Genomic DNA, 24,356 nt, shown 5'->3' on the forward strand with positions numbered 1-24,356 from the left:
ATCCGACCCCTGTGCGGGGTCGGCCATGCGGTACGCGACTTTCGCGCCAAAGTCGCGTTTCAATGACGCGAAAAGCGCCATTTCTCAGCCAATGAAGGTAAACGCAGAGTGTGGGCAGCGTGATGACATAGGTCCTAGTCCCCACCATCTTAGAGAAGGGCATTGCAGTGATTGGCTTGCTGTCTGCGGCGTCACAGGGGCTATAAAGGGGAGTTCCCGCCGACCGCCATGTTACTGCTGCTGATCTGAGCTTAGGGAGAGGTTGCTGCCGCTTCGTCAGAAGCAGGGATAGCGTTAGGCAGGGTCCATTAACCACCAAACCGCTTGTGCTGTAGCGATTTCCACTGCCCAACACCACCTTCGGTGTGCAGGGACAGTGGAAGCTACATTTTTTTTTTTCCCCCTCAGCGCTGTAGCTCATTGGGCTGCCCTAGAAGGCTCCCTGATAGCTGCATTGCTGTGTGTACGCCGCTGTGCAAACCAACTGCTTTTTTCAAAGCACAAATCCTCTTGTTCCTTCCTTTCTGCACAGCTATCTTTTTGGTTTGTACACACTTTTTATTTAATTTGTGCATCAGTCCACTCCTTATTGCTGCCTGCCATACCTGGCTGAGATTACTGCAGGGAGATAGTAATTGAAGGACACTCCCTGTTTTTTTTTTTTTTTTTGTGGGAGATTAAGATTGACATTTCTGCTAGAGTGCCATCCCTGTCTGTGTCATCTCTCACTCAGTGGGCCATAGAAAGCCTATTTATTTTTTTGCTTGATTTGGGTTATAAAATCTACCTGAAAAAATCACTACATCAATCAGTGGGAGAAAAATATTGGCCTCAGAGCTTGTGTGCCACTCTTGACTCCTGTGTGCATCATCACTCACTCAGTGGGCCATAGAAAGCCTATTTATTTTTTTGCTTGATTTTGGTTCTAAAATCTACCTGAAAAAATCACTACATCAATCAGTGGGAGAAAAATATTGGCCTCAGGGCTTGTGTGCCACTCCTGACTCCTGTGTGCATCATCACTCACTCAGTGGGCCATAGAAAGCCCTTTTTTTTTTTTTTTTTGCTTTATTTGGGTTCTAAATTCTACCTGAAAGAATCAATAAATCAGTGGGAGATTAATATTGGCCTTTGGGCTTGTGTGCCAGTCCTAAGCGTGCCATCTCTCTCTCTCAGATAGTGGGCCATAGAAAGCCTATTTATTTATTTTTTTTTTTATTGGGTTTATAAATTTTCCCTGGAAAAAAAAAAAAAAGTGGGAGATTAATATTGGCCTCTGGGCTTGTGTGCCAGTCCTGAGCGTGCCATCTCTCTCACAAATAGTGGGCCATAGAAAGCCTATTTATTTTTTTTTTTTTGGTTTTATAAATTCTCCCTTACAAAAAAAAAGGGAGATTAATATTGGCCTTTGGGCTTGTGTGCCAGTCCTAAGCGTGCCATCTCTCTCTGTCTCTCAGATAGTGGGCCATAGAAAGCCTATTTATTATTTTTTTTATTGGGTTTATAAATTTTCCCTGGAACAAAAAAAAAAAAGTGGGAGATAAATATTGGCCTCTGGGCTTGTGTGCCACTCCTGACTCCTGTGTGCGTCATCTCTCACTCAGTGGGCCATAGAAAGCCTTTTTTTGTTTTATTTGTTTTCTAAATTCTCCCTGAAAAAATCATTATATTTTCTTTGGTTTCTAAATTCTTCCTGAAAAAATCATTTTATTCTATTTTTTTTTTTTCCTAAAGTCTCCCTGAAAAAAAAAACAAAAAAAAACAAATCAGTGGGAGATTAATATTGCCCTTTCTGCTTGTGTGCCAGTCTTGACTCCTGGGTGTGCCATCTCTCTCTCTCTCCAATTGTGGGCCATAGAAAGCCTATTATTTTTTTAGCTTGATTTGGGTTCCAAAATCTACCTGAAAAAATCACTACATCAATCAGTGGGAGATAAATATTGGCCTCTGGGCTTGTGTGCCACTCCTGACTCCTGTGTGCGTCATCTCTCACTCAATGGGCCATAGAAAGCCTATTTTTGTTTTATTTCTTTTCTAAATTCTCCCTGAAAAAATCATTTTATTTTATTTGGTTTCTAAATTCTTCCTGAAAAAATCATTTTATTCTATTTTTTTTTTCCTAAAGTCTCCCTGAAAAAAAAAAAAAAAAAAATCAGTGGGAGATTAATATTGCCCTTTCTGCTTGTGTGCCAGTCTTGACTCCTGGGTGTGCCATCTCTCTCTCTCTCCAATTGTGGGCCATAGAAAGCCTATTATTTTTTTAGCTTGATTTGGGTTCCAAAATCTACCTGAAAAAATCACTACATCAATCAGTGGGAGATAAATATTGGCCTCTGGGCTTGTGTGCCACTCCTGACTCCTGTGTGCGTCATCTCTCACTCAGTGGGCCATAGAAAGCCTTTTTTTGTTTTATTTGTTTTCTAAATTCTCCCTGAAAAAATCATTTCATTTTATTTGGTTTCTAAATTCTTCCTGAAAAAATCATTTTATTCTATTTTTTTTTTCCTAAAGTCTCCCTGAAAAAAAACAAAAAAAAAAAACAAATCAGTGGGAGATTAATATTGCCCTTTCTGCTTGTGTGCCAGTCTTGACTCCTGGATGTGCCATCTCTCTCTCTCTCTCTCTCCAATTGTGGGCCATAGAAAGCCTATTATTTTTTTTAGCTTGATTTGGGTTCCAAAATCTACCTGAAAAAATCACTACATCAATCAGTGGGAGATAAATATTGGCCTCTGGGCTTGTGTGCCACTCCTGACTCCTGTGTGCGTCATCTCTCACTCAGTGGGCCATAGAAAGCCTTTTTTTGTTTTATTTGTTTTCTAAATTCTCCCTGAAAAAATCATTTTATTTTATTTGGTTTCTAAATTCTTCCTGAAAAAAATCATTTTATTCTATTTTTTTTTTCCTAAAGTCTCCCTGAAAAAAAAAAAAAAAAAACAAATCAGTGGGAGATTAATATAGCCCTTTCTGCTTGTGTGCCAGTCTTGACTCCTGGGTGTGCCATCTCTCTCTCTCTCCAATTGTGGGCCATAGAAAGCCTATTATTTTTTTTAGCTTGATTTGGGTTCCAAAATCTACCTGAAAAAATCACTACATCAATCAGTGGGAGATAAATATTGGCCTCTGGGCTTGTGTGCCACTCCTGACTCCTGTGTGCGTCATCTCTCACTCAGTGGGCCATAGAAAGCCTTTTTTTGTTTTATTTGTTTTCTAAATTCTCCCTGAAAAAATCATTTTATTTTCTTTGGTTTCTAAATTCTTCCTGAAAAAATCATTTTATTCTATTTTTTTTTTCCTAAAGTCTCCCTGAAAAAAAAAAAAAAAAAAACAAATCAGTGGGAGATTAATATTGCCCTTTCTGCTTGTGTGCCAGTCTTGACTCCTGGGTGTGCCATCTCTCTCTCTCTCTCCAATTATGGGCCATAGAAAGCCTATTATTTTTTTAGCTTGATTTGGGTTCCAAAATCTACCTGAAAAAATCACTACATCAATCAGTGGGAGATAAATATTGGCCTCTGGGCTTGTGTGCCACTCCTGACTCCTGTGTGCGTCATCTCTCACTCAGTGGGCCATAGAAAGCCTTTTTTTGTTTTATTTGTTTTCTAAATTCTCCCTGAAAAAATCATTTTGTTTTATTTGGTTTCTAAATTCTTCCTGAAAAAATCATTTTATTCTATTTTTTTTTTCCTAAAGTCTCCCTGAAAAAAAAACAAAAAAAAAAACAAATCAGTGGGAGATTAATATTGCCCTTTCTGCTTGTGTGCCAGTCTTGACTCCTGGGTGTGCCATCTCTCTCTCTCTCTCTCTCCAATTGTGGGCCATAGAAAGCCTATTATTTTTTTAGCTTGATTTGGGTTCCAAAATCTACCTGAAAAAATCACTACATCAATCAGTGGGAGATAAATATTGGCCTCTGGGCTTGTGTGCCACTCCTGACTCCTGTGTGCGTCATCTCTCACTCAATGGGCCATAGAAAGCCTTTTTTTGTTTTATTTGTTTTCTAAATTCTCCCTGAAAAAATCATTTTATTTTCTTTGGTTTCTAAATTCTTCCTGAAAAAATCATTTTATTCTATTATTTTTTTTTCCTAAAGTCTCCCTGAAAAAAAAAAAAAAAATCAAATCAGTGGGAGATTAATATTTACATTTGTGCTTCAGTGACAGTCCTGCGTGTGTGGCATCTCTCTCATTTGTTGCCACCAACAACAGAGTGTGTAACATTGTGCCTGATTTTCGTTGTGGTCTCACTCACCTGTAAAGGGGTAGCTAAATCATACTGAAGTTATAGCTCACCGTGTAATTTGTGTGACAGCAACAAATACCGTTAGTTTGCTTACGTTTTTAAAACAATGAGGAAGTATGGTGGAAGAGGTCGGGGGCGTTCATTGTCAGCTGGTATAGAGGGTAGTGGTAGTGGTGGAGCATCAGCTGGTCGTGGGAAAAAAAATATTGCACCTAAGTCTGGAGCTGTGGAGCCAGGTTCGTCGTCTGGCTACATAAGGCCTCGAACGCTCCCTTTTCTGGGAGTAGGAAAACCGCTTTTAAAGCCGGAGCAGCAAGAGCAAGTTTTGGCTTATCTTGCTGACTCAGCCTCTAGCTCTTTTGCCTCCTCTCGTGAAACTGGTAAATGTCAAAGCAGCGCGTCGTTAGTGGATGTTCATGGTCAGGGACAAGTCGCTTCCTTGTCCTCTTCAGCAAAAACAACAACAGAGAAGAATGCAGCAGGCGACACAACGGGTTACTCCATGGAGCTCTTTACACATACCGTCCCTGGCTTAGAAAGTGAAGCAGTTAACAGTCCATGCCCATTACAAGTTGAATCTGACATGGAGTGCACTGATGCACAGCCACAGCCAGACTACTATGCTGGTCCTTTGACTCAGACCACAACATTGCCCTCGCAGGGTGCTGATCAAGAATCAGACCCTGATGAGACTATGTTGCCCCATCACGAACGCTATACCACCGACCGACACGGTGACACAGACGAAGTTGCACACGAGCTACAAGAAGAGGTAATAGATGACCCAGTTCTTGACCCCGATTGGCAGCCATTGGGGGAACAGGGTGCAGGCGGCAGCAGTTCTGAAGCGGAGGAGGAGGGGCCACAGCAGGCATCAACATCGCAACAGGTTCCATCTGCCGGGCCCGTATCTTGCCCAAAACGCGTGGCAAAGCTAAAACCTGTTGGAGGACAGCGTGGCCATCCGGTTAAAGCTCAGTCTGCAATGCCTGAAAAGGTATCCGATGCTAGAAAGAGTGCAGTCTGGCATTTTTTTAAACAACATCCAATTGATCAGCGCAAAGTCATCTGTCAAAAATGTTCAACTACCTTAAGCAGAGGACAGAATCTGAAAAGTCTCAATACAAGTTGCATGCATAGACATTTAACCACCATGTATTTGCAAGCCTGGACTAACTACCAAACATCCCTTAAGGTTGTAGCACCCTCGGCCAATGAAGCTAGTCAGCAACGCAACATCCCTTCCGGCAGTGTAGGGCCACCATTTTCCGCACCACCTGCAGTATCTGTGCAGGTTTCTTTGCCAGGCCAAAGCCGTCAGGGTCAGGGAATCACCAGTTTCGTAGTAGGAAACACTGCATCTAGGGCACCGGTGGCAACAATACCATCTCCCACCGTCTCTCAGTCTGCCATGTCCACCGGCACCCCCGCTAGTTCCACGATCTCCAGCTCTCCAGTCCAGCTCACCCTACATGAGACTATGGTTAGAAAAAGGAAGTACTTAGCCTCGCATCCGCGTACACAGGGTTTGAACGCACACATAGCTAGACTAATCTCGTTAGAGATGATGCCCTACCGGTTAGTTGAAAGCGAAGCTTTCAAAGCCCTGATGGACTACGCTGTACCACGCTACGAGCTACCCAGTCGACACTTTTTTTCCAGAAAAGCCATCCCAGCCCTCCACCAGCATGTTAAAGAGCGCATCGTCCATGCACTCAGGCAATCTGTGAGCACAAAGGTGCACCTGACAACAGATGCATGGACCAGTAGGCATGGCCAGGGACGTTACGTGTCCATCACGGCACACTGGGTAAATGTGGTGGATGCAGGGTCCACAGGGGACAACAAGTTTGGGACAGTTCTGCCTAGCCCACGGTCTAGGAAACAATTGGCTGTAGCCGTTCGCACCCCCTCCTCCTCCTCTTCGTCCTCCTGCAGAAGCGAGAGCTCGTCCACAGACCGCAGTCGCACAACCACTCCATCCGCAGCTGCCACTGTTGCACACCAGGTCTCCCATTATGGGGCAGCTACTGGCAAACGTCAGCAGGCTGTATTGGCTATGAAGTGTTTGGGCGACAACAGACACACCGCGGAAGTTCTGTCCGAGTTCTTGCAGAAAGAAACGCAGTCGTGGCTGGGCACTGTAGATCTTGAGGCAGGCAAGGTAGTGAGTGATAACGGAAGGAATTTCATGGCTGCCATCTCCCTTTCCCAACTGAAACACATTCCTTGCCTGGCTCACACCTTAAACCTGGTGGTGCAGTGCTTCCTGAAAAGTTATCCGGGGTTATCCGACCTGCTCCTCAAAGTGCGTGGACTTTGCTCACATATCCGCCGTTCGCCCGTACACTCCAGCCGTATGCAGACCTATCAGTGTTCTTTGAACCTTCCCCAACATCGCCTAATCATAGACGTTGCAACAAGGTGGAACTCAACACTGCACATGCTTCAGAGACTGTGTGAACAGAGGCGGGCTGTTATGTTTTTGTGGGAGGATACACATACACGGGCAGGCAGTAAGATGGCAGACATGGAGTTGTCAGGTGTGCAGTGGTCGAAGATTCAAGACATGTGTCAAGTCCTTCAGTGTTTTGAGGAATGCACACGGCTGGTTGGTGCAGACAACGCCATAATAAGCATGAGCATCCCCCTAATGCGTCTGCTGATGCAAAGTTTGACGCACATAAAGGATCAGGCGTCTGCAGCTGAGGAAGAGGAAAGCCTTGATGACAGTCAGCCATTGTCTGGCCAGGGCAGTGTACAGGACGAGGTAGCGGGCGAAGAGGAGGAGGAGGACGAGGAGGATGATGGGGATGATTATATTTTTAATGAGGAAGCTTTTCCGGGGCCACTGGAAATTGGTGGCGCGGCAAGGCCGGGTTCTGGTTTTTTGAGGGACACAAGTGACGTTGATTTGCCTGAAACTGCCCCTCAACCAAGCACAACCGCAGATTTGAGAACTGGAACTTTGGCCCACATGGTGGATTATGCCTTACGTATCCTCAAAAGGGACACACGCATAACTAAAATGATGAATGATGACGATTACTGGTTGGCCTGCCTCCTTGATCCTCGCTATAAAGGCAAATTGCAAAATATAATGCCACATGAGAACTTGGAACTAATATTAGCAACCAAACAATCAACTCTTGTTGACCGTTTGCTTCTGGCATTCCCTGCACACAGCGCCCGTGATCGTTCTCACACGAGCTGCAGGGGCCAGCAGACCAGAGGAGTTAGAGGGGCAGAAATCAGAAGTGGCGTTGGCCAGAGGGGTTTTCTGACCAGGTTGTGGAGTGATTTTGCTATGACCGCAGACAGGACAGGTACTGCAGCATCAATTCAAAGTGACAGGAGACAACATTTGTCCAGTATGGTTACAAACTATTTTTCATCCCTCATCGATGTTCTCCCTCAACCGTCATTCCCATTTGATTACTGGGCGTCAAAATTAGACACCTGGCCAGAATTGGCAGAATATGCATTGCAGGAGCTTGCTTGCCCGGCAGCTAGTGTCCTATCAGAAAGAGTATTCAGTGCTGCAGGTTCAATACTAACAGAAAAAAGGACTCGTCTAGCTACCCAAAATGTAGATGATCTAACCTTCATTAAAATGAACCACAACTGGATTTCGAAATCTTTTGCCCCACCTTGCCCGGCTGACACCTAGCTTTCCTATGAAAAGGTCTTGCCTGTGGACTATTCTGAATGCCTTTTCCAATCTCGTAATTTTCTGCACCTGATTGTCCAGCATACGACATGTTTACACCTCACTAAATGGCCAAACTCCCCACACGGGGCCATGGTATCGACACTTGGCGACAGCACCCGTGAGAGTGCAGTTTGTCTGAAGAGGTGGGTGAGCCCGCTTTTGGTCGACGGCACTGCCACTGGGTCCCTCCTAGTACAATAAAGTGTCTCTGGCGGTGGTGGTGCGCACCCAACGTCAGACACACCGTTGTAATATGAGGGGCCCTGGGCCTGTACCGCCGGCCACAAGACAGTTTCCCCCCACCCCAGCTCAAACAGTGCTCTACCACTTGCAAAATTATCTCACAGCTCCACCAATGTTTAGTCTATGCGCTGACATCCTTCAATGCCTGCCACTGACAATACCATTGTATTGACATTTTTGTTATGTTAGGCCTTCGATGCCTGTCTGTGGTCACTCCTTCCACTAGGCCTCCACTGACCACACCACTGCTGCCCGTGTACCCCTGGAACCAATTTAAAATTGCCTACAGCCATGTGTTATTATTTTAGGCCTTCGATGCCTGTCTGCGGTCACTCCTTCCACTAGGCCTCCACTGACCACACCACTGCTGCCCGTGTACCCCTGTAACCAATTTAGAATTGCCTACAGCCATGTGTTATTATTTTAGGCCTTCGATGCCTGTCTGCGGTCACTCCTTCCACTAGGCCTCCACTGACCACACCACTGCTGCCCGTGTACCCCTGGAACCAATTTAAAATTGCCTACAGCCATGTGTTATTATTTTAGGCCTTCGATGCCTGTCTGCGGTCACTCCTTCCACTAGGCCTCCACTGACCACACCACTGCTGCCCGTGTACCCCTGGAACCAATTTAAAATTGCCTACAGCCATGTGTTATTATTTTAGGCCTTCGATGCCTGTCTGCGGTCACTCCTTCCACTAGGCCTCCACTGACCACACCACTGCTGCCCGTGTACCCCTGTAACCAATTTAGAATTGCCTACAGCCATGTGTTATTATTTTAGGCCTTCGATGCCTGTCTGCGGTCACTCCTTCCACTAGGCCTCCACTGACCACACCACTGCTGCCCGTGTACCCCTGGAACCAATTTAAAATTGCCTACAGCCATGTGTTATTATTTTAGGCCTTCGATGCCTGTCTGCGGTCACTCCTTCCACTAGGCCTCCACTGACCACACCACTGCTGCCCGTGTACCCCTGGAACCAATTTAAAATTGCCTACAGCCAGCCCAATTTTTTTATTTTAGGCCTTCGATGCCTGTCTGCGGTCCATTCTTTCAACTACTACTACACTGACCAGGGCACTGCTGCCCGTGTACCCCTGTAACCAATTTAGAATTGCCTACAGCCATGTGTTATTATTTTAGGCCTTCGATGCCTGTCTGCGGTCACTCCTTCCACTAGGCCTCCACTGACCACACCACTGCTGCCCGTGTACCCCTGGAACCAATTTAAAATTGCCTACAGCCATGTGTTATTATTTTAGGCCTTCGATGCCTGTCTGCGGTCACTCCTTCCACTAGGCCTCCACTGACCACACCACTGCTGCCCGTGTACCCCTGGAACCAACATCAGAAAATATAAAAATAAGTATTTTGCTTATAAAAAAGAAAATACTGGGGAGATATCAAATGCAGACATTTTAACATTAAAAACAAACACATACAACAAAAATCTGGTACAGTACTAAAAATGGCCACCAGCTACAATAACTTTCTCCTGCAAGTAGTTAACTGAAAGGTTTTTTCAATTTTAAACACAGATATGGCATCCACCGAGTGTTGTCCTGTCGCGTCTTCTTTATATTATTGCCAAGAAGATGCAAAACAATGAAAATAATAAAATCATTATTTACCAAAAAAATAGAGTAAGTCAAAACCACATTGCAAATAAACATTCATTACAAATAAAGAAGCAGGGCGCGTCCGAGGGTGAGTATATACCTAATAAGAATATAATCACCCTCGGACGCGCCCTGCTTCTTTCCGACAGCCTTCCTTCCTAAGAATCAGCCCTTCCGTGGTGTAGAGAGAGGGTTTGTTACACTCCAAGGTGTTCCCCAGGTTGCCTTTCCTGAGCTTCGATCTTCCGGCTCTCGTTTAGTAGTTGTTGGAAACTACGCTGCATTGGGCCTACAAATTGGGTATGGGGTGTAGAGAGATGGTGTGTTCCACTCCAAGGTGTTCCCCAGGTTGCCTTTCCTGAGCTTCGATCTTCCGGCTCTCGTTTAGTAGTTCTTGGAAACTACGCTGCATTAGGCCTACAAATTGGGTATGGGGTGTAGAGAGATGGTGTGTTCCACTGTAGAGAGATGGTGTGTTCCACTCCAAGGTGTTCCCCAGGTTTCCTCGCCAATGCTTCGATCATCATGCTCTCGTTTAGTAGTTGTTGGAACCTACGCTGCATTAGGCCTACAAATTGGGTATGGGGTGTAGAGAGATGGTGTGTTCCACTCCAAGGTGTTTTCCAGGTTGCCTTTCCTGAGCTTCGATCTTCCGGCTCTCGTTTAGTAGTTCTTGGAAACTACACTGCATTAGGCCTACAAATTGGGTATGGGGTGTAGAGAGATGGTGTGTTCCACTCCAAGGTGTTCCCCAGGTTTCCTCGCCAATGCTTCGATCTTCATGCTCTCGTTTAGTAGTTGTTGGAAACTACACTGCATTAGGCCTACAAATTGGGTATGGGGTGTAGAGAGATGGTGTGTTCCACTCCAAGGTGTTCTCCAGGTTGCCTTTCCTGAGCTTCGATCTTCCGGCTCTCGTTTAGTAGTTCTTGGAAACTACACTGCATTAGGCCTACAAATTGGGTATGGGGTGTAGAGAGATGGTGTGTTCCACTCCAAGGTGTTCTCCAGGTTGCCTTTCCTGAACTTCTATCTTCAGGCTCTCATTAAATTGTGGTTAAACGGAACAACTGCATTTGGCGTACTAGTTGGTTTGGGGCCTATTATCGGTGTCTGCCACTCCTTGCTGTTCTCCTGGTTTCCTGTCCTGAAATTCCGTTTTCAGGCGCTCGTTAAGTAGTTGTTAATGTTAGACTGCATTTTGCCTACTAGTTGGGTTGGGGCCTACTATCGGTGTCTGCCACTCCTTGCTGTTCTCCTCCACTGAACAAAGCTGTGCCGCCTGTTTACTACGGTTGCCAATTTTGAACTGCATTTCGACTACTTACTGATTTGGGCCTACTATCTGGGTCAGCCTCTGATTCCAGTTGTCCTCCACTGCAATGCCCCCTGGTTATTCCTGTGTTACCAATTTTGAACTGCATTTAGCCAACTTTATTCTTTGGGCCTATATCTGTGTTTCCTCCTCATCCTGCCCATTGCCCAGCCAGTGATAGATGAGTCTGCTGGTACATTGACCCATAACGCAACATTCCCCGTGCACGCTACACAACAACATTGTGACCCTGCTGAAAGTCAGGTTGCTCTTTCCGCATACCATACCACCTTACACGGGGACAAAGAGGAAGGTGCAGATGAAAGTGCAGGTTCCTTCATCAGGTGGGGGGGAGGAATACTAGTTGGCGACGTCACTGGCACAGGGCCTCTCATAGTACGCAAAAGTGTTGCTGCCGGTGGGAGGCGCCCCCGCCGTGCAAACACACCGCTGTACTTTGAGGGGCCCTGTGCCAGTGCCAATGCCAACGAGTGGGCCCCCCTGCTTGCTCAGGTTCACAGCACTTGCAAAGTTGAAATACTTACCTCTCCCTGCTCCACTGCCGTGACGTGGTCCAGATTTCCTGGGCCCACTAATTACTTGAACCAGCCCTACCCACCACAACTTTAGCCAAATGACCCCCAATTTCAAATGCCTTCCAATTATTATAAGGTAAATTACGCTTGACAAGCTTCATTAAGAAGAATGGATGGTTTTGACATTAAAATGGGCACTCTAGGTGTTTTCCTGGCCCCCACTCACTGCCGACTATGCTGCCCCATTGACTTGCATTGGGTTTCGTGTTTCGGTCGATCCCGACTTTACGTCATAATCGGCCGATTTCACTCGACCCGACATTTGAGATAGTCGGGTTTCGCGAAACCCGGCTCGACTCTAAAAAGGTCAAGGTCGCTCAACTCTACCAAGAAAGCTACCTAGTTACGCCCCTTTCAGGGTAGTCTGGTCTGTGGCACAGTGGGGCCACACACCCGCACCAACCAGTCTGGGCGTGAGCGTGACACAGGAATACATTTGTGGATTTTCTGTAATGCTGGTGAATAGCAATACATTTCCAGATACTCAGACTGTAATGAATGTGGTTTAAAGTGACGTGTTTCGAGGTTTGCACACTTCTTCCTCAGGATATAGCCACATGCCAGTAGTGTATAATCTAGATGATTCGTCAAACTCAATCTGACAGGTGCCCCGCCCCTATCAAAGTGTATCAAAGTGTGTAACCCCTCCCCTCCTCCTGTCAGCCAGCTGTCCCTGAGGCTGGCTGATTTCTCCTTTTGATATCGTTTGATATACTTTAATTTGTTGCAGTTTGATATTATTCACGTATTTGTTTTATATTTTTATACGTAGCTCGAGTTTGATTCTGTTAGCTGTGTTTTATTCACAGTGTATCCATATAGTTCAGAACTTATAACACACCAAGCTGTTTATTTGTGGCTCTACTGAACATTAACTAAATGGTGAACATTAACTAAATGTTTATTTTCACAAACAGAAGAGCCAGATTTTCTGTTTGGGTTAACTGTGGGTCAGAGGTTTATAACACCTAGGTCAATTGTTGTTGTATTTGCTTTCCCAATAAATGTTTATTTTCACAAACAGAAGAGGCAGATTTTCTGTTTGTACATGTATTGTACTGTAGGGTTATGTAGTGTTATCTGCGGGTCATTTGCCCAGGCATTGTGTATTATTTATGTTTTTATAACTCACAATGTTTGATATTTGCTTTCTCTTTTTTGTGTCTGTAGATGTCATCTGAGAAGTTATTTGTGTTTCTACTGAGCATTAACTAAATGCTTATTTTCAGTGGTTTATAACACCTAGGTCATTTGTTTTTGTTCTGTAAGCTGTGTTTATTCACAGTGTACCAGATTTTCTCTTTTGTGCCTATATATATATATATATATATATATATAATATGCCACAATGTTACAACACAAGCAAGTAAGAAGCGGTATGTTTTATACGAATATAAATTTTATTTTTCACAATAAAACAGCATCTCAAAGACATTTCAATACTATAAAAATTCTTACAGAATATAAAAAGTAAAAACATTAAATAGTACAATGAACATACATCATTACACTTCTTACAAAATAATTAATATAGCGTTACAAGGCGTGTACAGCATTTATCCAGTACATTCTTTACATCGTGAGCCACATGGTTTGTAGCATCGGTAGAGACCTTTTTTTAGGTAGCAGAGTTCCGCGTGTGGTACCTAATGACGGGGAATGTAAAGATTGAATTGTACGGGGCGCCGTAGCTAACTTCAGCGGTGTAGATACAGAGCGTGTCTCACTGTTGGTAATTTTTAATTCATCTAAAAACTTCCTAGTAGCGGGGTTGCCCACAACTGTAGACGGCATATTTAGCTCGGCCATAGCCTGCATAAATGAATCCCAACCCGGCGGTAAATTTCTACTGTTCAGAGCATGGCTCTGCGTTGTACTACGTACCAAATCCAGTAAGTTAGACCCTGGTATTACGGATCCTTTGAAAATAAATTCAGCATTATTATTCCATGCTGTAACATTTTTATTCTGCAGCAGCCTGTTTAGTAAAAATTCAGCATTCTTTTTATATCTTTGGTTTATATGGCCGACAATTTCCGCGATCTCGTGATTTTTATCAGAGGCGGTATTTGGCAATTGTTGCTGACCAGGATCAGGAGTGCTAACGAGATTTAAAGCCGTTACTTCTTTTGAGCTGTGTCGTGTATGTACCAAGTAGCGTTGTAGCACAGAGCTATACATTTTAATTTTCACATCATCGGGAATGTCACGACGCTGTAAAATGTCACTAATTTCACCATCAAGGCGGCGAATAACACTGTCGCGTATGTTATCTGTAGTACCGGGTCTTAGTTTGTCTAGCTCCTGTTTGGGGACTAGATACATTTTCGCTACATGCTCCATTATCTTCCGGCGATCAGGCTTGTTATTATTGGAATTGCAAAAGCTAAAAGAGGGCCGATAAACCCGCCGGCCTGTTTTAGTAGGCGCTTCTTTTTCTTTATGGGCTGAGATCTGTCGCTCAGGGTTCTTATAGCTTTACGCCACTTCTTTAATATACCTTTTTGGCGCTCTTTCAGCGGAATCCTGCCTTTTAAGATATTTAAAGCAATCTCGCCTATGGCTGTAATTAAATCATTGCTTGCATCGCGCAAAATAGACTTTCTGACAGCGGGGGTTGCTTTCACTAGGGTTTTTAAGAGAGCCCAGTTACGCCGGAGCCTCTCAGACATCTTTACATCACAACGCACACAGCGTAGAATGTCTGATACCGGTTAAAATTCACTTTTTAGAAGTGTTTTTCTTTTGAACATAGACAGCGGGCAACGCGGGTGGAAACAACCCAGTCCTTAAACGCAGATCCTCAGGCGTATTAGCTCTCAAATCTACAAGCAAATACCCGTAAGGCTCCCGCGTGGCATCCTCAAAAGCTTCTAGGAAAAAACGTGTTTTTCCGGGATACATCTGACGAGCTAGAGTTAAAATTTGTAATTTATCTCGGGGGTTATTAAAAAGCACCATGTACTTTGTGTTTAAATTTATCGTACGGCTTTTCTTACCCTGACAAAATATGTTTTGCACCAGGTAGAAAATGCTGAGATTTCTGTGGTGCACATACTTGGTAAAGGCTTTTTCTATCTCACAATTCTCACTAGCACTCTCCATGAGATCATCAACAATCGCCAAATTCACCTTCTCCGGTGGGAATAATTCGTCATCTACGAATGTATTCGGCAGACCCTCCACAAATCTGGCGTGGGGAAAAGAGAGAGAGATTTCATCATATAGTTTTTGCCAACACAAATAAAACCATACAATATTATCAGGTTTCTGAGAAAAATTAGCTTCAATATTATATAGCAGCTGTTTTACAAAATAGCTCTTTCCAGAATTAGACGGGCCTGCTAGAATGCAAGAGAATGGGTGCTGCAGACGCGTATCCATCACAATACTCGACTAATATCCAAAAGGTAATGTTGTGAAATCGTCTAATAGTCGCCGCTTTGTATAAACGCACTTTTGTGTTTTGCGTAATGGCCTTGTTTCAATATCCCAGTACTTTTTATTTCTCACAATGGACGCCTGCTGTACGACAATACGTTTCTGAGTTTCTGCGTCAGAATTGTGCGGGTAGTCCAGAACTAGATCTTTCAGACTGTTGAAATTAATAGATTGAGAGTTACCAACATTTAGTGTTATCCCCTTAACTTTTAAGACAGTTTTACCGGTGTTGAGTTTGTAGCCGTAAGTTTTGGGGCCCGCGGATACAAATTCTGTGATGTGTGTACCATCGGGTATTTCACTGGTCAGCTCCCTCAGGTAATCACCTAAAGGCGGTTGCCACTCACCATCTCTCTGTACAAAAATAACTGAATCTGTGTCGTGATAAAGACACCTCTCCTGCAGCCGGTCCAGCAGCGAATAGAGCTCTAACCGAGCATACGCTGTTGTAAAACACGCTATAAAAATGTTTGTGTTTTTGTTGAGTGTGTGGTGGCCTTTTGCATATTTCCTGTTAACGGTTGCGGTGTCATCATCAAGGAAATGTAACATCGAAATGTGATAGTAAGGCAGGAACAAATACTTAAAAAGTTCATCTGGATCCCTAACAATGCTGGTACATGATAGATTAGATCTCTGAGCAAACTTTCCCCATAAAGAATTTAAGAAAAGCTTGGAGATCTGTCGCTTAGCAGGATTGACAGCTATATTTTCAGGCCGTAATTGGACACCTTCTTTTTCAAGAAAAGAGTCAATGTACTGCCGTTTCTTGGTGTCATCAGTGCACCAGCTAGGATAACCAGAGGCTTCCTGCTTATCCCTAAGATGTAATTTAATGTAAGGCGCAAACAGATCATCAGTGGTTTTAGGAAAATGCCATATTTCATAGATGTGGGCGATCCAATACCCTTTTTCTATAGCCATCTCGAGCTCTATAGTGCACCAGGTGCCTGTCAGCGCCCGTTCTTCATCACTGTGGGCACAAATATCTGCCTGGGAATTTGCAGCGCATGTGTAGCAAAGGGGAAACATTAATTTTTTGTTGAGTTTTACCGGTAGAACTGGAAAAAATAAATCTCTCGGCGGGTAGATCTTGACTCTAGCAATACCAAAGTATTTTTTAATGAATCCAAAATTGTCGTAGATGATGTCTGGGTGGCCTACAGGGTATGTTTTAGTTTTGTTTACAAAGGGGTACAGACTGGTGAAATCGTAGTAATGTAAAGTCTCCCCTTCTTCCAGATGGTGATAGAGCTTAATGGCGTTAGTTCGTCCGCCATAAAGCGCATCACGGGGGTCTAAAGGAACGGGGAATTCCATCTGGCGGAGAAATGCTTGAAGATTAGAATCATTTTCAACCATTTCATTCCACTCATGCTCCCACAGCAGTCTTACTGTGTACCCGCAGCACTGTAAGTAACGCTTTTTAGCTAAAAAGGTGTAATATAACTGGCCGTAGGACGTACGTGTGACCTTATTCGTGTCATTTTCATTATAGCACACGGGGCATCCGTGGTAAAAACACCCCTGAAATTCAAAGGCTATGTGCTGGCCGCTAACATAGGCATAGCCATCTAGAAAATACTTCCCGACCTGTTTTTCACCGCCTCTCAAAGTGTGCTGTATGTCGATGTTCTCAGAGTGGGCTACATACATGAGCCACTGTATAGCGGGTGTCGAGTAGCGCTTTTTTGCCTTGTGATAATTATCACCAGGTAAAATGGCGATTGTCTTTTTTGGAAGAAATTTAAACCGGTACATTGTCATACACACCGAGGCCAGTTATATTACACCTTTTTAGCTAAAAAGCGTTACTTACAGTGCTGCGGGTACACAGTAAGACTGCTGTGGGAGCATGAGTGGAATGAAATGGTTGAAAATGATTCTAATCTTCAAGCATTTCTCCGCCAGATGGAATTCCCCGTTCCTTTAGACCCCCGTGATGCGCTTTATGGCGGACGAACCTAACGCCATTAAGCTCTATCACCATCTGGAAGAAGGGGAGACTTTACATTACTACGATTTCACCAGTCTGTACCCCTTTGTAAACAAAACTAAAACATACCCTGTAGGCCATCCAGACATCATCTACGACAATTTTGGATTCATTAAAAAATACTTTGGTATTGCTAGAGTCAAGGTCTACCCGCCAAGAGATTTATTTTTTCCAGTTCTACCGGTAAAACTCAACAAAAAATTAATGTTTCCCCTTTGCTACACATGCGCTGCAAATTCCCAGGCAGATATTTGTGCCCACAGTGATGAAGAACGGGCGCTGACAGGCACCTGGTGCACTATAGAGCTCGAGATGGCTATAGAAAAAGGGTATCGGGTCGCCCACATCTATGAAATATGGCATTTTCCTAAAACCACTGATGATCTGTTTGCGCCTTACATTAAATTACATCTTAGGGATAAGCAGGAAGCCTCTGGTTATCCTAGCTGGTGCACTGATGACGCCAAGAAACGGCAGTACATTGACTCTTTTCTTGAAAAAGAAGGTGTCCAATTACGGCCTGAAAATATAGCTGTCAATCCTGCTAAGCGACAGATCTCCAAGCTTTTCTTAAATTCTTTATGGGGAAAGTTTGCTCAGAGATCTAATCTATCATGTACCAGCATTGTTAGGGATCCAGATGAACTTTTTAAGTATTTGTTCCTGCCTTACTATGACATTTGATGTTACATTTCCTTGATGATGACACTGCAACCGTTAACTGGAAATATGCAAAAGGCCACCACACACTCAACAAAAACACAAACATTTTTATAGCGTGTTTTACAACAGCGTATGCTCGGTTAGAGCTCTATTCGCTGCTGGACAGGCTGCAGGAGAGGTGTCTTTATCACGACACAGATTCAGTTATTTTTGTACAGAGAGATGGTGAGTGGCAACCGCCTTTAGGCGATTCCCTGGGGAGCTGACCAGTGAAATACCCGATGGTACACACATCACAGAATTTGTATCCGCGGGCCCCAAAACTTACGGCTACAAACTCAACACCGGTAAAACTGTCTTAAAAGTTAAGGGGATAACACTAAATGTTGGTAACTCTCAATCTATTAATTTCAACAGTCTGAAAGATCTAGTTCTGGACTACCCGCACAATTCTGCCGCAGAAACTCAGAAACGTATTGTCGTACAGCAGGCGTCCATTGTGAGAAATAAAAAGTACTGGGATATTGAAACAAGGCCATTACGCAAAACACAAAAGTGCGTTTATACAAAGCGGCGACTATTAGACGATTTCACAACATTACCTTTTGGATATTAGTCGAGTATTGTGATGGATACGCGTCTGCAGCACCCATTCTCTTGCATTCTAGCAGGCCCGTCTAATTCTGGAAAGAGCTATTTTGTAAAACAGCTGCTATATAATATTGAAGCTAATTTTTCTCAGAAACCTGATAATATTGTATGGTTTTATTTGTGTTGGCAAAAACTATATGATGAAATCTCTCTCTCTTTTCCCCACGCCAGATTTGTGGAGGGTCTGCCGAATACATTCGTAGATGACGAATTATTCCCACCGGAGAAGGTGAATTTGGCGATTGTTGATGATCTCATGGAGAGTGCTAGTGAGAATTGTGAGATAGAAAAAGCCTTTACCAAGTATGTGCACCACAGAAATCTCAGCATTTTCTACCTGGTGCAAAACATATTTTGTCAGGGTAAGAAAAGCCATATGATAAATTTAAACACAAAGTACATGGTGCTTTTTAATAACCCCCGAGATAAATTACAAATTTTAACTCTAGCTTGTCAGATGTATCCCGGAAAAACACGTTTTTTCCTAGAAGCTTTTGAGGATGCCACGCGGGAGCCTTACGGGTATTTGCTTGTAGATTTGAGAGCTAATACGCCTGAGGATCTGCGTTTAAGGACTGGGTTGTTTCCACCCGCGTTGCCCGCTGTCTATGTTCAAAAGAAAAACACTTCTAAAAAGTGAATTTTAACCAGTATCAGACATTCTACGCTGTGTGCGTTGTGATGTAAAGATGTCTGAGAGGCTCCGGCGTAACTGGGCTCTCTTAAAAACCCTAGTGAAAGCAACCCCCGCTGTCAGAAAGTCTATTTTGCGCGATGCAAGCAATGATTTAATTACAGCCATAGGCGAGATTGCTTTAAATATCTTAAAAGGCAGGATACCGCTGAAAGAGCGCCAAAAAGGTATATTAAAGAAGTGGCGTAAAGCTATAAGAACCCTGAGCGACAGATCTCAGCCCATAAAGAAAAAGAAGCGCCTACTAAAACAGGCCGGCGGGTTTATCGGCCCTCTTTTAGCTTTTGCAATTCCAATAATAACAAGCCTGATCGCCGGAAGATAATGGAGCATGCAGCGAAAATGTATCTAGTCCCCAAACAGGAGCTAGACAAACTAAGACCCGGTACTACAGATAACATACGCGACAGTGTTATTCGCCGCCTTGATGGTGAAATTAGCGACATTTTACAGCGTCGTGACATTCCCGATGATGTGAAAATTAAAATGTATAGCTCTGTGCTACAACGCTACTTGGTACATACGCGACACAGCTCAAAAGAAGTAACGGCTTTAAATCTCGTTAGCACTCCTGATCCTGGTCAGCAACAATTGCCAAATACCGCCTCTGATAAAAATCACGAGATCGCGGAAATTGTCGGCCATATAAACCAAAGATATAAAAAGAATGCTGAATTTTTACTAAACAGGCTGCTGCAGAATAAAAATGTTACAGCATGGAATAATAATGCTGAATTTATTTTCAAAGGATCCGTAATACCAGGGTCTAACTTACTGGATTTGGTACGTAGTACAACGCAGAGCCATGCTCTGAACAGTAGAAATTTACCGCCGGGTTGGGATTCATTTATGCAGGCTATGGCCGAGCTAAATATGCCGTCTACAGTTGTGGGCAACCCCGCTACTAGGAAGCTTTTAGATGAATTAAAAATTACCAACAGTGAGACACGCTCTGTATCTACACCGCTGAAGTTAGCTACGGCGCCCCGTACAATTCAATCTTTACATTCCCCGTCATTAGGTACCACACGCGGAACTCTGCTACCTAAAAAAAGGTCTCTACCGATGCTACAAACCATGTGGCTCACGATGTAAAGAATGTACTGGAGAAATGCTGTACACGCCTTGTAACGCTATATTAATTATTTTCTAAGAAGTGTAATGATGTATGTTCATTGTACTATTTAATGTTTTTACTTTTTATATTCTGTAAGAATTTTTATAGTATTGAAATGTCTTTGAGATGCTGTTTTATTGTGAGAAATAAAATTTATATTCGTATAAAACATACCGCTTCTTTCTTGCTTGTGTTGTAACATTGTGGCATATTATATATATATATATATATATATATATATATATATATATATAGGCACAAAAGAGAAAATCTGGTACACTGTGAATAAACACAGCTTACAGAACAAAAACAAATGACCTAGGTGTTATAAACCACTGAAAATAAGCATTTAGTTAATGCTCAGTAGAAACACAAATAACTTCTCAGATGACATCTACAGACACAAAAAAGAGAAAGCAAATATCTAACATTGTGCGTTATAACAACATGAATAATACACAATGCCTGGGCAAATGACCCGCAGATAACCCTACATTACCCTACAGTACAATACATGTACAAACAGAAAATCTGCCTCTTCTGTTTGTGAAAATAAACATTTATTGGGAAAGCAAATACAACAACAATTGACCTAGGTGTTATAAACCTCTGACCCGCAGTTAACCCAAACAGAAAATCTGGCTCTTCTGTTTGTGAAAATAAACATTTAGTTAAAGTTCACCATTTAGTTAATGTTCAGTAGAGCCACAAATAAACAGCTTGGTGTGTTATAAGTTCTGAACTATATGGATACACTGTGAATAAAACACAGCTAACAGAATCAAACTCGAGCTACGTATAAAAATATAAAACAAATACGTGTAGAGACACAAATAAACAGCTTGGTGTGTTATAAGTTCTGAACTATATGGATACACTGTGAATAAAACACAGCTAACAGAATCAAACTCGAGCTACGTATAAAAATATAAAACAAATACGTGAATAATATCAAACTGCAACAAATTAAAGTATATCAAACGATATCAAAAGGGGAAATCAGCCAGCCTCAGGGACAGCTGGCTGACAGGAGGAGGGGAGGGGTTACACACTTTGATACACTTTGATAGGGGCGGGGCACCTGTCAGATTGAGTTTGACGAATCATCTAGATTATACACTACTCATGCCCACCAGCACCACAAAAAAATCCACAAATTGATTCCTGTATTCCATTCTGTCCTTCTGTTACTTTTCCTTTCTCTACTCCGGATCTCGCTATCCACTGCCTGGGTCTCCACTCATGCCAGTGACACCCAAGTCAGGTGGCTCTGCTGACTAATCAGACCTTAGGTCTGCTTCTCTTGCATGGTGTGACCTATTTCATTTCCAGAAAGGAACGGTCTCTGTTCCTGCACTTTAGCACCTCCCACTCTGGGCTAGTCCCAATAATTAACCTTAACTCTCCCTACTGTCAAACTACAATGCTGTCATTAAGATTGAATGTCACAATGCACATTATACATCATAACAACACATATGTCATCAAGGGGGAACGTAGGCAGTATGTCCATCTCCTTACAGATGACAGACAGGGGTTCTGGAAATCATTTTGCTTTACTCCATTAGAGATCTGTAATGGAAATACATCTCTGTTCCAGTTATCTGCTAATTGTACATTGCGTAATGTGTTATGACCTGGTGGTAAGGACAATAATGGACCTGGTGGTTAAGAGCACACGGAATGACCTGATAGTTACTAATAATATAGGACGAGCTCTGAGACGTGGGAACTCTGCTGACCGCAATCCCTAATCCTATCACACACACTAGAAATAGCCGTGGATTGCGCCTAACGCTCCCTATGCAACTCGACACATCCTAAGAAACTAGCTAGCCCTAGAGATAGAAAAATAAAGCCTACCTTGCCTCAGAGAAATTCCCCAAAGGAAAAGGCAGCCCCCCACATATAATGACTGTGAGTAAAGATGAAAATTACAAACACAGAGATGAAATAGATTTAGCAAAGTGAGGCCCGACTTACTGAACAGACAGAGGATAGGAAAGGTAACTTTGCGGTCAGCACAAAAAACTACAAAAAGACCACGCAGAGGGCGCAAAAAGACCCTCCGCACCTACTCACGGTGCGGAGGTGCTCCCTCTGCGTCCCAGAACTTCCAGCAAGCAAGACAAAAATCAAAATAGCAAGGTGGACAGAAAAATAGCAAACCAGAGAAAAACAAGCAGGAACTTAGCTTCTGCTGGGAAGACAGGTCACAAGAACAATCCAGGAGAGAACTAGACCAATACTGGAACATTGACAGGTGGCATGGAGCAATGCTCTAAGTGGAGTTAAATAGAGCAGCCAGCTAACGAATTAACCTCGTCACCTGTGGAAGGAAACTCAGAAGCCGCAGCTCTACTCACAACCACCAGAGGAAGCCCATGGACAGAACCAGCCGAAGTACCATTCATGACCACAGGAGGGAGCTTGACAACAGAATTCACAACAGTAATGCAGTGTTTCCCAATCTGTGGCTCTCCAGATTTTGCAAAGCTACAACTCCAGCTGGAGACTATCAAGGCATAATTGGAAGCTGTAGTTTTGCAAAAGCTGGGGAGCCACTGATAGGAGGACATTGATGCTTTATAATATTACCTAAGCTATATGGTGTACTAACATGAGCCAGCTAAAAGAAAACAATACGATACATAAGAACTCCTTCCTGCCAAGGCCAATTTTTGGTTTTGCACTTTTGTTTTTTTCCGTCTGTTTCACCATTTTTTATTCTTTTTTTTATGGAGCTATATAAGGTTTTTGTTTCCATTTATATACTTTTTTTTTTGCATCTTCTAAGCTCCCATAGTGTACTTACAACTTAAATCTTTACTATAGTATTGCAGGTTATTGTTAATTTCACAATTTTCCATGAACCCAGCAGGTGACAGGGACCTTCAGCAGACCCCTGCCTGCCTTCTCAGCACCATCAGCTTCCGATGATTAGATCACAAGAGCTCCAATAGATGAGAAATTAGAACCACCACCCAGATCTAAATAATTTCATAGTGCTGTCAGCCATTGCCAGCAGCATCTAAATGGTTAAGTAACAACCAGAACCTCCTGCTAGAAGTAGGTGCATAGTTATTTCCCGGGTGCATGTCCTATGAATCCAAATATGTGAAGATTATTTTCACAATGCAGATTTTCAAGATCTTCTGCTCTTTGTGCCCAGGTACTGACTGCTGTCTCAGAGTTGCTTTTCCTCAAGTTCAGGAGCAGCCACTTCTTCCACTCAAGAACCTCATTGATCTTGCCAGTAAGGCTACTTTCACACTAGCGTTTTCTGCAATCCGTCACAATGCGTCGTTTTGCAGAAAAAAACGCATCCTGCAAAAGTGCTTGCAGGATGCGTTTTTTCCCCATAGACTTGTATTGACGACGCATTTGCGACGGATTGCCACACGTCGCTTCCGTCGAGCGACGGATGCGTCGTGCTTTGGCGGACCGTCGGGAGCAAAAAACGCTACATGTAACGTTTTTTGCTCCTGACGGACCGCTTTTTCCAACCGCACATGCGCGGCCGGAACTCCGCCCCCCACCTCCCCGCACCTTACAATGGGGCAGCGGATGCGCCGGAAAAATGCATCCGCTGCACCCATTGTACAATGCAGCAAACGCTAGCGTCGGAATCTCTCCCCAACGCATTGCGACGGGGAGATTCCGACGCTAGTGTGAAAGAAGCCTAAGAGAAACAATGGATGCTTGAATAGCAGTCAATATTTGCAATGCTGTTTCCTTCATTGTAACTTTTGGCTCCTCATCCTACAGTTCAGAGGTGTTTGGTGTCTGAGCAGGTAATCTATCTGAAGGTTAGGGAAGTTGGCACAATGTTGCAAAGTAGACATAGGTGAGTACATATAACCCATTAAAACGCTAATGTTTATTAATATGACTATCAGAGAATCTGCACCTCACATGAATTGGGCTTTCTGATGAATTGGGGAAACGCATTAAGGCAGAGGCATGAAACCTATCTCTTTTCCCTAACATCAGATGTTCTGATTTACTGAGATAATGACTTTTGGGTTTTCATGAGCTGTAAGCCATAATCATCAACATTACCA

General features: G+C 43.4%; 1 long non-coding RNA gene across 1 annotated transcript in view; it reads right to left on the bottom strand.

Moving 5' to 3' along the window:
* The window catches only part of LOC138667767 (uncharacterized), a 46,232-nt gene that overhangs the window by 21,280 nt on the left and 596 nt on the right, over positions 1-24,356 (bottom strand). The gene's annotated exons all lie outside the window — the stretch shown is intronic.

This window comes from Ranitomeya imitator, chromosome 2, assembly GCF_032444005.1.
Source record: "Ranitomeya imitator isolate aRanImi1 chromosome 2, aRanImi1.pri, whole genome shotgun sequence".
In the NCBI taxonomy this organism is placed as follows: domain Eukaryota; kingdom Metazoa; phylum Chordata; class Amphibia; order Anura; family Dendrobatidae; genus Ranitomeya; species Ranitomeya imitator.